Below are 14,986 nucleotides of genomic sequence, written 5' to 3' on the forward strand. Positions count from 1 at the left end.
ATTTCAGTGTCCAATGTGCTCCATTTCCGCTGCTCCCCGACCCCGGCACAATTTAGAGGGTGGGGTAGAAGTGAGGTTGTCCCTTTCTCTATTTTTTCCTTACCCAGTTCTCTTTCATTCTTTAACACCTTTGAATGTATCTCTCCCTCTGACTTATCCATGATTCTACTTACAAAGATTTTTAAAGTTTTTGTTAAAAAAGTCAAGATGATACTCTTACACAATTTGAATCATCAAATAGTTTTGTGAAGTTTGCTCAAAAAGAAAAAACTGCATCCTCCTCCCCCACCCTCCTTTTCCCATTTCTGAGAGGTTACCATTTTCAGCTTTAAAAGTATTTACCTCCATAGCTCCAAATAACATACTTCTTGATTTTTCAGTTTTAGGTATTATTTTTTGACCTCCACCGCAGGGGAAGATTTGCCCTCTTTTACCCTGCTGGCCCCATCCCCTATATGTGTCTTACATAATCAGTGACTACAGAATTATTACTATGTAAATGCTGCTTTAACTGAATGATGTGAGAAATGTGACTCTTCATGCACAACTTCATATTCTCCTTGGGATTAGTAATTGCCTTGGTTTTGATTTCCTTAGTTTTCCACGTCCTCATTACAATTCATCCGCAAACTCTGCCCTAGTTTCTCTATTGTCTGTTCTAGAACTTCTAATTTTTGAATATTGGTCATCCCGGACCAATCCTCTAATTTTCTTCTCTTTTCCTTCCTGTTTCTCTTTTCTTTTCATTCTACTTTTTCAGAGACTTCACAGCTTTGCTGTACAATATTTCTGTTGAGTTTTTCACTTCTTCTAGCATATTTTTAATCTACAGGAGTTCTTTTTTTTTTCCTCAGAAGTTTCTTTTTAAGACCAGCTATCCTCTTATTGTATTTTGTGAGACTAATATCTTCTCTGATCTTTCTGAGAATATCGATAGTTTTCTTTTTCAATTTCCTGGGTGGTTCTGTCTCTTCGAGTTGTTTTTTTCTGTTTGTGAGTGTTGGCCTCTGTGATTCGTAGTTGAGACTTTCTTCAGATATCTGGGGATCCTCCACTGTCTGCTTATACTTAGGAAAGTGGCCCAAAAAAGCTGAAAGGCAGCTCTGTGGCTGGTTGGTGCCTCCCACCTTTGGGACACACAAGAGAGCAATCTGGGAACCCCTGATGTCAATCTCTTTGGACATCTTCTCTTTCAAGGGAAGAAACTTTTGTCGTCTGTAGGGTGTGTGCCTGGCTGATGGCGTCCTGAGACCTGAGTGGTAATGGAGGATTTATTGCCCCAACGTTCAACAGCTAAATGGCCTGGGACTTTGACCACTTGTGTTCTATAGACACCCTCATCCTCCGTGGTGCCTGGTCTCCCCCATTCCAGAGACCCCCTTTTTCACCCTGTCCTGAGAACAGCCTCCAGGGTCCCACCAAGGTGGGGAAATGCAGAGGCCAAGCTGTGCTGAGCGAGAGCGTGCGGGGCATCTGAGTCTACACGTTTTTTACACAGACTTCCAAACAACCACGCTGTTTCCAGCTCTGCTGTCATTCCCATACCCACGGTTACTGAGTGCTGCCAACGTCCAGCCTTTCGAGGGGTTCCACGGTGCAAATCTTGTTCAGCTTTCTCACTGGCAAGCTTAGTATTCATTTCCATTACTACTGTTTCACTCATCACTCATCCTTTTGCTTTCTAGCTTCCACAATTTCATTGCCGTTCCTTTCTCTCCTGCTCTTTGTCCTTGAGAACAAAATGCCTTAACATTTTTTTGTTTCACTCTCATTTTAGTGAGGTTTCAGGAGAGTTAGTTCCACCTACTACATCTGACCATAAGTCCTCTTGTGATCTCTAAAAGTAGTTTTCTCAGGAAAAAGAGCGCAAGAGCAGGGTTATCGTGTACAGTTGTGTTGGTTGTCCAGTGCATAACTCGAAGGGAAACCATTCCCATCATAAGTGTTGCACATTTCTATGTTTATTTTGACAAATTTCTTGCAGATGACAGTAAAGTATCTTGTTCTACAAAAATAAGTATACCATAGCAATTTTTTAATAGGTAAAAGTAAGATTCTTCGTGAAGGGATAACTTTTTCTAAATTCATGCAGAGGAGCTGTGTGCACTAATAGCAGCTCTGAGCACGGGATTTGAATGGAGATTTCTGATTTCAAAGATGTTTCTGAGTCTTCTAGTGTAAGTTGGACCAGACTGACTTCCAAAAACGGACTGAGCAGACTCTCATAATGCCAAATAAATAAGGAGTTTCAACAGGTGGCCTCTGAGTAGTCTGATCAAGATTTTTAGAATGTCTACTCTGAGAGGAATAACCAAAATTTTCTTGCCAACATGGCAAAATAAGATCTTACTAATTGCAATAGTCGCTGACAAAATTGTATTTAAAAATAAAACCAGAAGCAGATTTCTGGCTTAAAGTCTTTTGGCTGACTGATCCTGACACAACCTCTCCTAATTTCCTACTCAAATAACAAGAAAGAGGGCAAAACAATGAACATTTGTACAAAACTAAAGTTAACTGCCAAGATATTGCCAGAACCTGGGAAGAAATTCCACCAATTAAGAGGTATATGAGGTGGAAACAGAAATCAAAATTGTTGACCTAGGTGTGCTTTTCCAGCGGAAATAGAGTGAACCTGACTTTTTAGATGAGGCGGGGGTATCGTGGTGCCCTATTTCAGTGCTGTACCCTGGCTCAGAGATCTAAGGTCTGTATCAAGCCAAAAACAGGGTGGCCATCACCCAGTTGCATAGATACTTCTTTTGGGTTCACAGGACTGATCTCTCTACATACCTCTTACCCCATCAGTAATTTCCCTTCCTCATTTATTTGGAGATTTTCACCTCTTGGAAAACATGCAGCCGGGAGTGTGTATGGAAGGAGATGAGAAGAAAAGAAGGAGAAGGCCTGACAGTGGCATGTTGCATTCTGGAATTTTAAATCCCAACAGTAACAAATTAGAGGTGAGAACAGATACAGGAAGGGCATGCTGGGGTTAATTTATCAGGACAAGGAACCAGGCATTGAGTGCAAGAGAACGTCTAAGGCCAGGACAACTGCACGAGTGGGATGTGAGCCAGTCACGGGGAATTAGGCTAGAAATCGTGCACCTAAATTTGCCCTCCAATTGTAAATCATTTCCATTTATAAATGAACAACTCATAAGGCCAAGGGCAAGTCATGGACCAGTTCTGCTGGAAAACACTAAACTCTAGATCAATCTTTTTTTCTTCCGAGATAATTGAATAGGAAAAGCCACAACAGCAGAAGGAGTACATGAGAAAAAAAAATACTATAAATAATGAGACAGAGACATAGAGAAAGCCTCAAAACATTTCAAAATGATTTCCTGGCCGTTTGGTAAAGGTGGTATCATGATTTCAAGTTTTACACACACTGTTACAATAACATAGTAGGAAAGAAAAAACAGCATTTAAAAGATTTGAAAAGACACAGCTGTTGCCGCACAAAATGATGCACATCTCTGTGGACCAGAGATTAGAAAGCAGGCAGAGACTGCTTCTGCTCTCAGTCTAGAATAGATCAAGACAACTGGGGTATTGATCCCTTTAGGATATTGAAAACAGAGTGCCCCATATGTGTCAGCAGCCCCGAGCCAGCCCGCTGCTTGAAACCTGGGCTGTGGTGGGGCACCCCAACCCTGAAAGGAAGTGGAAAGAGTTACAACCGCTGCCGAGAGCTCTGGCTTGCATAAATCTACTTATGTGGCTGCAAAGATGGAACAAAGACAACTGCAGAACCAGAATCTGGGCCAACCGCAACAGGTCTGGGACTGCATCTATGATGTACCCCAATGTCATTGTGGAAAGGAACCCAAACCCAAGTCCAAAACCTGGTTCTGGTTATACTGCTAGATATAAATGGGGGAAGTGTGTGTTTGAGAGGGAGAAAGAGGGAAAGAAATTAAAGTAACTATTAAGAAATATGAAGGGGCAGCCCAGGGGTATAATGGTTAAGTTCATGTGCTCTGCTTCTGTGGCCCAGGGTTCTTGGGTTCTGATCCTGGGCATGGATCTGCACACAACTCATCAAGCCATGCTGTGGTAGCATCTCATACACAAAATAGAGGAAGACTGGCAACAGATGTTAGTCAGGGCCAATCTTCCTCACCAAAAAAAAAAAAAAAACCAAACCATATATACACGAGCAATAAAAACAACAGAGCATAAATTCCTCAAGAAATGCAAATAATAGAGCAATGTGAAAAATGACTTACTATAAAGTTATAAGCTATGTCTAAGAAAGAGTAGTTGATAACAAGGACTCCGGAATCAATCCTTCAAAACCTAGCTCTATGTCTTATTAGCTGTGTGACCTTGGGCAAGTCACTTTACCTTACTGAGTCTTGATTTCCTCATCATAAAATGAAGATTAAAATAGTATCCATTTCATTGAATTATTTCAAAGACTAAAGTAATTACAACAGCCTAGCACATGTCAAACCAAAATGCAATGAAGGAATTAAAATCTTCCTTGGAAACTGTAAAAAGTTGGAAATGGTAACATAGAAAATCTAACCAATAACATAGAATATAAACTTGAGAAATTCTCCCAAAGTTTCCAGAAAAAATGAAAAGAGATAAAAAATAAGATAGAAAATAAAATAAACATTGAGGACATAGAAAAGCATTCTGACATTTAACACAAGCATCCTGACATTTAAATAAGGATACAGAGTATTTGCATTATCACTGATAACCTTGAGTTAGCAACAATATATAAATCTGTACAAGAAGATAATTTGCCTTCTTTTCAAGGATCTAGAAATACAGCTACTTTACATACTAAAACAAATTGTGCTATGCAAATATACAAAGCCATAGGGTTTCAAGAGATCTTTGGTGTTGCCTGGGTCAAAACCAAGGGGCGGTGATCATGAGTAGATTTCTAGGCCTCTCGCTTCTCCATTCAACCAAAAATGTTCTGCTTTTTATCTTTTCAAATATTGTGGTTTCAGTTAAGGTTTAATTTTTTGTGTGTTGCATTTGTTAAACAATAACAACAGATTGGAAATTACTGTCCTGAAAGTTAATAAATTCCTAAGTGTTGAAATAGACTGTATAGACCCAACTCTCAGACTGTCATAAAGCAATACCAGAAGTTAGTAATAAAAGTTAAAAACAAAACAAAACCCCCTGGCTGATTGGACATTAAAATTATCCTTCTAACTCACTATTGACTCAAAAAAGTAATCAAACTACAATTATAGTCTGTTTGAAAATGTAAACATCACATATGTAAAAAACAGTACAATTGATAAATCTAAGAGTTGCGTCTGTGAGTTAAAAAACAAATAAGTCAATGAATTAGACAGACTTCTGGCACTTATAATTTTAAAAAGAAAAAACACAAATTATCAAAATTTGTGTAATAACGAGTAGTAGTGAGGTGATAATGAGTAGTAATGTACAGTAATAAGGACGTGGTCATAATCACAGACTCAAAGGAGATCATAGCTTTATAAGAGAATTTACACACTCTAGGCAGGGAATAGAAATTGATTCTATCAGGAAAGGATTTGACGCGTGAATCAAAATTCTTTAAAATGTGCTAACTTTTTGCTAAATATTTGTTTCTAGTAATAAAGTTTGATACAATTATTATAGAGGTGAACAAAAATTTATTTAAAAGGGAGTTTATTGCTGCATTATCTATAAGAGCAAGACATTAGAAATTTCATAAATGTTCAATTATAAAGAACTATTAAATAAATTATGGTATGTTTGTTCAGTGCAATACCATGTTACCATTAAAAAGTTGTAGAATCTTTGACACACTTATTATGAAAATCTATTATACTTTGGAGAGTGAAAAAGGCAAGCTTCAAGACATCAGTCCAGGCTCTTCGGTGCATTAAATGACCTAATTAATCTACGTCAAGTCATCGGTGGAGAAGACATACAACGTGTGTTTGTTTTCTCTCCCACGCAGGCTTATTTTGACAGCTAGCGGTATATAAGTGGTTGCTCCAAGCCTGGCATGTGGTCGTTACCCATCAGCTATTAGACTGCCTCTCTACCACTTGTCGGGGATCAGGAGAGCTAAGGTTTCACTCCAGCACACATTGGCGTTTGTGTACCAGAATGTAGTGAGTTGAAATGTGGTTTCTGAAGCAGTGAGGAAATGACAACTCGATAGTGTATGTGTGTGTGCGTGTGTGTGTCTGTCTGTGTGCTAACCTCTTTCCTATTGCTCTCTCTAAACATGTTTAGTACTGAATGTCTTGCTGATAATCAGAAAAGGGCAGCTGCATGAAAACTAGAGATCATTCTAGGTTCTGGCCAGTATTTCCTAATTAGTCTGGCCATGAGCCATGCTCTCCCCAGTTCAGCTCCATGCATGTGTCTTATCTAGATCCACAGCATGTGTTTAGAGAGACCCTGGGGCATCCTGTGAGTTGTCAGTGTCCATTAGAAGACAAAACTCCCCTAATGACAGTTTTTATTAAACTTGGTGTGCTTTACAACAGCTTTCAGAAAATTCTCTAGGTAAAGAGTCTGCAACCATTAGTTGATTTTCATTTTTATAATATGGTATGTTAAGAGTTGTAATTGGACTTAGTCTTGCTCACAGAAATAGTAGTTTCACTGAGATAATCAAAATATGAGCTTGCTCCTGACTTCTCCTTTTGCCTTGACAAGGTTGAGGTACTGGATCCCTGTTCTGTATGGCCAGTAGAGGTTCCCATGGGAAGCTCTGGCAAGCCTTTGCAGGGCACCTTAGAATTAATGAGTGTTATTTCTTTCTGCATCAGCCCTACATGAAATACCATCTTTGCAAAATGTGATGCAATAACCTGCCTAGGTTTCTCTCGCCCTACAATTGTGATTCTTAAAACTATCATTGCAAGAACCTGTTGGGACAAGTCTTTTGGGTCCGTGAATAATTGTGTGGCCTACTCAGTAGGATTTCTCTTTCCTCCTATACTTCAGTACCTCTGATTATCCCAAGCATTATTTTGGATCTATTTCAAGCTTTCAATTATCCTTCTATTTTGTGTCTATAGGGTAAATTTTTATTCTTAGTTCATCTACTGTTATCTCATCCCAATATTGGACAAAACATAGTTGTTGCTCTCTAAGGGCCTTCAGAGTCATTTGTTTTTCTGGTAGCATGTGGACAGACTTACTTCCACTCTTGGAATTGGGAAATCATGTGGTATCAACTCATTAAATGAAAATAGTCTCAGGGATCTGATTTATGAGTGTGTAATAAGGTCAGGCTATCGGGCCTGAGGGCAAATGTGACCTCTTTATAGAATAAGGACTTCCGCCATGTGAGAAGCAGAGCTCTAAAGACACTCAAAAGGTTTTCTGGTCATCTAAATAATCTTACAAAACAACACTGTAATGATTTAAGTGTAAATAGATTAGACACATATGGATTCAATTTCCCTTCAAATACACATGACTTGTTAAAATCCAGGGGAAAGAGCTTAGGGAAAAATGTGTTTTTGGTTTATAAAAACCCAAACATTGGAAAATAACAATTGGAGCAATTGTCTAGCCCCAAATACCACTGGGTCAGCTTATCCCTCACTGTCAATTTACAACTTGTTCCAGGAAAGCGGACTATGTCTCCTCTATTCTTGTCTTATGGGATAAAATGCCCTTAAAATAAGAGGACCTCTTCAAAAAAAATCTTTGAGGAAAAACTCATCAAACCTCCCAAATGGTTTTTAAAAGAGGAGGATATCATTTGCTCTGTCCAATGTAACGCTGATATCTCTCCTTTCATGGGGATGGGTCACTTTGTGTTACATCTTGGGGTCTTTGTATTTGCTTACTTTGTATTATTGGTATTTGCAGCTTTTTGGGGAAAACTCTTTTCTTAACAGCAATAGTGAATTGTTCAAAAATGTGCGTAGCTTTTCAAAGACTCAACAGGCTCTGAAAAGAAAAAGTACGTTGAAACACAATGTAAAATCGTTTAAACTCCTTAAAGTCCACGGGGCCTCTAAGCTCGTTTCATTTCCCTCAGAGCCTCCTGAGTTCTTGTTCAAAGAGGGCAAGCGCAGTGGATCACCCCAGCCTTTTGTCAAGGTGATGTGGAAGAGGGGCCAGTGATGGTATAGCCAGTGAGGACAGTGGGGGTTTAAGACTTGTCTGCCAAAACAGGGCGAGAGTTCCATTACACTCGGTGCAGTGTGTGCACGTGTGTGAGCAGATGTGTGCATTTGTGAGCGTGTTTGGTGGTAGTGGGCAGGGGGCTGGGAGGGAGGACTTTTCCAGAATACCTAAATAACCAAATAAGAGCTCTGAGTGGGAAAAATGTGACTAAGCAGTAAATCCAGTCAATTTGTTGCTTTTAGACCCTGTCTTCAGCCTGTTGTAACCACTTACATTTGGCATTGCACATTTTCAACTGACTGTTCAAAATATTTACATCTTCTTGCGTTGATCATTTTCTTTTTAAAAATGTGAGGGGGTTCTAGTTTAGTTTGGATACAAACTAAAAATAAAAACGGTGTACCTTTATAACAGTAGAAATGCTACAAAATTGATATTTATGCAGTCGTCTCCATTAATGTGTAGAGTCAATATTGCCACAGATAAATAAAAGCACTTGATAATTCAAACTCTGTATTAGTCAGTAACATGGCATCCTCCCTCACTGACTTGCTGGGTCGGAAGTGCTCACAGGAAGGTCGGGATGGTGGTGGTGGTTTCGTACATCCACTAAGTGCCGTGTGTTTTACTGCAGATATTACTCATCTTCACCCAAACTCTTCCATTTCGATGTTCTTAGGTCCATTCTCTGGATGAGAAAACTGACAGTCAGAATCTATAAATGACTCGACAAAGGTCACACACTTATAAGTAACAGAGAGAATATTTGAATGCAAATCTGGGCGATCATAAATCCATTCTGTTCCCTTTCCAAGTTCCCCATCTGCCCTTCAGTGAAGACGGTAAGGAGGAACAGCAGACTGTGATGGTGGCAACAGCATTAACACAGCAGCCGACAGTTATTGAGGTATTATGACATGACAAGCAACATTTTAAGCTCCTCATGAAATAGACTTCACAACCACCACATTTACTGAGTGCTTATCATGCGACAGATTATGTTTTAACCTTAACGTATGGAACGTTTTAAATGCTTTACATGTATCAACTCCTTTGAATCTCTTGGTATCAGAAACCTTATCCCTGTGGGTTAGAAAAGGAAACTGACTAGTTTAACTTTCCCAAGGTCACATACCTAGTAAGTGGCAGAGCCAGGGTTCAAAGGCAGGGAGTGTGGTCTGGAGCCTCAGACTTACAACCTCTGTGATAACTGTCTTTCCTAGTCAAGCTGCTGCAGAAGGAAAGAGCCAAAGGCTAGAGATTTGGTTAAACTGAAATTTCAGGAAGAGGCAATATTGGCAAAGGTAAGAGCCTTCCTCTGGGTTGAGTGACATAAAACAGATCAGAGACGGAGAGGTAGATGTTGTGAAGAGGTGCAGTGGATGGCTGCAGTGTCCTCAGAGGACGCAGGAGGACAAGTCTCCGACCAGAGTGAGAGGGGAGATTAGAACTGGGGGCTTGAACATCACGGGGAAAAAATGGAACAATTTTCACAGGACAGGCCAAAAAGGAACCCTCAGGAAATGAACAGCGGACCAGGTCTTGTTAGGTCAGATGAATTAGTGGGAGAGACAATCATTCTCACAAGGTCAGGTCCAAGAGCGCTTTTCCAGTCTCAGAGGTGACTCTGGGCTGAGTCACCTGCCCCCAGCTCCCCTCATCACAGATGGGAGGTTTTGAAGCAGCTCCCAGGACAGGAAGCCTAGAGCCTGGCACTCGCCGTAGGGTGTGGCTGACTGATCTCCTGTGAGCTGGGACTTGTAGATTTGTCCCATCACCTTCCTGCTGGGCTCAACAGAGGCAATCATCTGCAGAACAGAGTTAGGCATGCCACCTGCATCAAGGGACTAGAGAAAATCCTTATGACAGAAAAGTTCCCCAAGATCCATTATTTCAGTGTTGCTATTTCTCCCAATTTCTAATAGAAATCTCAGTCTGTGGAGTGGCTAGGATCTCTAATTTTTTAGAAAGATTCTAATTAAATATCAGATTGAATCTGTGTTCCCATCCTGGGAGAAGTAAGCGGATGCTCCATTTTACTTACCTTAGCTTGCCCCGTTTGGCATATCTCCAACGCATCCATCCTAACTTTAGGAGCATAGGACGTTAGCCTGCCCCTTTCTCTCTCTCTTTCTCTGTATATATACACAAATAATTCCAGGCTGTTTCATTTCCTCACCTGCTCTCAGGACCTGTAGAATATGCAGGGAAGCTCCTATGATCCGATTTGTGTTGGTGTCTGTTTCAGTCAGGGAGACTCCCACTATAAGTCACAGATGACCTGCACAGACTGTCTAAACAATAGGAAATTTATTAACTATGTAACCGGAAATATAGAAAGGTGGGCTTCAGAGTCAGTTTAATTCAGTGACTCTAACATCATTTCCCCACAGTTCCTCAGGCTGTTCCTTTATCTGTGTGTTGACGCGGCTTCATCCCATGCAGCTTCCTTTGTGGCTGCAGAAATAGCTATAGTAGTTCTTGACTTCACACCCACATACCACAATGTCCAGAGCAAGAGAAAAGAGCTGTCCTTTCCAGTGGTTCAATCTTAAGAGACAGGAAATTTCTTGCCTAGAAGCTCTCAACATAGTTTCTCTAGTATCTAACTGACCCAAATTCCCTTGGTCCAGGAAACTCTGTGCATTGATTGGCTTAATCCTGGTATCTTAACCAACCAATGGCATGGGGGATGGTGCTAGCCCAAGGCCAACCAGGTCCACTCCTGGACCTGGGGCTGGGCAGCTTCCCTGAGGCCCATGAGCTCTGAGGAAACAGGTAGATACCAACCCAAAGCTGGGGTTCTCTTAGGCAGGAAAAAGGGGTGAAATGAAATTGAGGTAGTTATGCCCAGAGGGGCACAGGGGAGAGGGAGGGAAAATGAAGGGGAGCGTGCTGCTTAGACAGCGTGAATCCTAGACAGTGGAATTCTTCTGGTGACATAAAAGGGTGATGAGCTTTAAATTGTAGCTCCTCTGAAGGGATGTCTGAGGAGCAAGTCCGCGTGGCTGGGTGCTGCTCCAGGTAAGGGCTGAGAAGAGTTACTTGGAGATGGGATACACGTAATGCACTTTAACGGATTTTTTTTAAGTTCCTGAAGAGTTGTTTTTGCATAGTCCTGTACATTCTGATCCAGTCACTAGAGGGCTCACGGGGACGCTTTTCAGAGCTGCCCCCTAGAGGCGGAGCCCAGAAAGGTGGTGCTAAGCTGTCCTGCAGCTCAGAGACCTGGGAGCTGATGAGAGGGCAGAAGGTCACAGGAGACCTTGGAGATGAAGCCACAGGGATAAAAAGCTGGTTGAGGTCCTAAAGACAATGTGCTAGTCACCCCTGAGAATGACACTCGGAGCACTTATAGCTGCGCTGTCCAGTACGTAGCCACGAGCCACATGTGGTTACTGAGCACTTGAAATGCGACTAGTTGAAATGGAGGTGTACTCAAAGAGCAAGATACACACTGGATCTCAAAGGCTTAATATGAAAGTAAAGAATGTAAAGTATCTTGACATTTTTAATGTTGATCATATATTAAAACTTTATTTTGAATACATTGAGTCAATAAAATTATTAAAATCAATATCACTTGTTTCTTATTTATTTAAAAGAAATTTAAAATTGCCTATGTTTGTGGCTCACATTTTGTTTCCATTTGGACAGTGTTGTGCTAAGCTCTTCGCTAAGGAGAGAGAGTAACGTGGTTTGGAGTTGGTGGGGAGTGAAAAGCTACACTTACTGAGGAATTCTGGGGGGATGCTTGAGCCAATTTACAGAGACCCCCTCCCACTTGTTCCTAGCCAGGAGTAAGAGAGTTCCATAGCAAGTGCTCACTAAAAGTTTGATGATGATGATAATCATGACAATGACAATTTTCCCTTCATGAAATGGTCCAGCCTCTATCAGGTGCCGCCTTTGTTTCTATACGCACTGCTGAAAAGCAGCCTCCCCACCTGGATGCTCCTGCCACCACGGTGGTTTCTGACTTCACATCTCCACAGCTCCCTCTCCTCATACATAACCTCCTGCCTGACGAACCTGTCCAAAATTGCACCATTAAAAAATTCTGTGTCAGATTAAACTCAACACCCAGCATATTAAATGCATCCCATGGTTGCCCCCGAGTTTCTGGGTGAATCAGAACAGATGACTAATGTCAAACCTGGATACAGAAAAAAAAAATCTTACACACGCATTTATCACTTTTTTTCCAGAATAGAAGTGCTTGACCATTTAGCATTTAGAGACTGTGAAAATGAGCTTTCGTGAAATATTGCTGCTGTGTGATCCGTCTCTTTAGAGCAGACACATCTGACCTTTCTGTTAACATCACCTATCACTGCCTGGCATGTGTCAGACAGATAAGTATGTTGGACATCACCTCGTTTTTCAGAGCAACACCACGAGTCTTCTAGCTTCTTCCTGTTTCAGAAGGCAGAAGTTCATTACTTTTCCATACTTTTTATGTAACTTACTGAAGACAGATGAATAATATAAGCTGTTAAAACAGAAGCTTCCCAAAAGTCTTGGCCAAGGCTAAGGCCAAGAATCCACGTGAATAGAAATGGAAGCAATTATGCGAAGTAATGAATAAAATGATGACTCCTAATTCTAATTCCTGGGGCATCAATGTGGACATTCCTTAGATTCTCATAGGGGCAGGAGCTGATAGCATCAATGGCCAAGGTCCTATTTCCAGAATAAGTCGCTGGCTTTCTTGTGCCATGTCATCACACCTCTTGACCATCTCAGCTCTTGACTGCCAAGGCAGAGTGTCCACTTTTGACTTCAAAGGCACTGCCAGGGCCATCCCGTAGGGCACGTCTTTTCTCTAACATTCCCTAGGTGAAGAAACCAAGATCCCTCCACCTGCCAATCGATGCTGGGGAATCCTTTTATTTCGCAATTGCGAAGGATGATAAAAATGTACATGTTTACTTCACATTAAGTAAAGTAGGATTGGCATTTGATAATGAATTGGGTTTTATTCTAGAAAACTGACAACAGAACTGTATGCATCTTTCAGCAGTAGTTTCAAGGGATAACTTTTAAAAATATCCATGCCTCAAAAGCTACAGTTCTATTGGGGGCATCTCTCATTTGAACATACATGTTCCAATATATCTGACAAAGGTCAACCCTGCCACTAATGCAGGTGCAACTCTGTCCAATATCATCGCATCCCTTTTTGTTTGATCTCTGTTTCATCCCTTTCAAAACAAAAGCAAAGCTCATTTTGCCTTTAGGGTTTTTCAAACAATTTTTCAGCCCTACTGAAGTGATGGCACATCTCCTTTTGCACCCACCTTCCGACCCCAGTACAACTCATAAAAACACATACTGCAAGCTTATTCACAAACATAGGGTGCTAAGGAGGCTTCATACAAAAAGAATCAGATGCAGTGAAGCTTAACATATAAAATGCGCTTCTTGATCTTGTTTAGATCCAAAGTGTTCCTTAAATAAACTAACATCCAGTTTCTACTCTGCCTAGGACTCTGTGGTAGAAACTGTGAGAGATATAAGGATGAATGAAATAGGATTGCTGCCTTCAAGATGCGGTTATGGCGGGAGGAAGAACTAAATAAGGACACAGTTAACTGTAGGACGTCCATAACATGCAAGTGCCCAGGGTGGTTACAAATCAATGGTACGTTAAAAATCACATGCCACAATTTCAATTTTTAATGTTGAATCCATATATATTGCTAATTAAAACTCTTTCAAAAAGGCAAAAAATGTCATAGTTAGTTGAGCACAAAGTTCAAGCATATTGCATGTCCTGCCAGGAGCTGTCTCTATTTCATTTTGTCACCAATATTTTATGCCTGCAGGGCGAAGTGTGTCTAGAACACCGCTGTTGCCAGGGCTAGCTGTGAAGGACAGATGGGTGGCAGGGGCGGGGCAGGAGGGAGAGCTCGGAGCCCATGGGAGTACTCGGCTGGGAGGGGAGTGGTGGGAAAGCAGAGTGGCTTTGTCAGAGGCATAGGTAGACCCATCAAGGAGACTGATAGCAACACAGAGGGTGGTGTGGTTTGGGGTCAGCTCTGTAACACTAGCCCTTTGCAGCTTTTGGTCAGACCTCTTCCAGCTGCCTTCCTATCAGGCCGATGTTCAAGAGAAGGCAGACAGTTCCCCTTCCCTTTTGCCTCCACATTTTAAATTTCCATGGTGCCTGGAACTTTTAAGTCAACACATCTTTCTTCTTCTAAAGACTGTTTACTCAAATCTGTAAGACCTGAGTAACAGGATCTCCCAATAGTCATTCGATATCTTTGTGTTAGGTTTTATTTTTACATTGAGGCCAAGAATTCCTTAATTTTCAAATAATTTTATGTATTATCATGCACCAAATAGTTTATTTTTGAATCCTAAGATCTTTCAAGTAAAAAGCCCAAAGAACTCATATGTAGTTAACAGGAAAGGCAACTTTGTTCCTGCTCTTGTTAATGTGAATATTATCAGTAGTATTACCATTGGTAACAATACAACCCTCCTTAAAAGCGAGGAGGAGATGAGAAGGTCTCAACCACGGGAGTCCTTTTGCTACAGCAGAAAGAGAATGCCAGGTTTTTAAAAGAGGGAACTAGGATATTTTAACTATAAGGTCCTCCCCCCTCAAAATACAAAGTAGTGTTTTTGGCCACAGTAGTAATTTTATGCAATGAATAAAAATTAAAAACCACTAATACATCTGAAAATACAATTTACCAAATTTTACTGACTGGTAAATTATAGACTGAATTGAGTTACTATGACAAATATTAAGGGAATATGGGAAGCTAAATGCTGTTTTCCCATTGGCTGGTGATGGGTCTTTAACTGTTAGGGATGACCAGCACAGTAAACAGGAAGTCATCTCCATGGCAACAGGCCATTCAACTTAACTTTTTAACACATGA

The sequence above is a fragment of the Equus quagga genome, chromosome 6 (assembly GCF_021613505.1).
Source record: "Equus quagga isolate Etosha38 chromosome 6, UCLA_HA_Equagga_1.0, whole genome shotgun sequence".
Taxonomy (NCBI): Eukaryota; Metazoa; Chordata; class Mammalia; order Perissodactyla; family Equidae; genus Equus; species Equus quagga.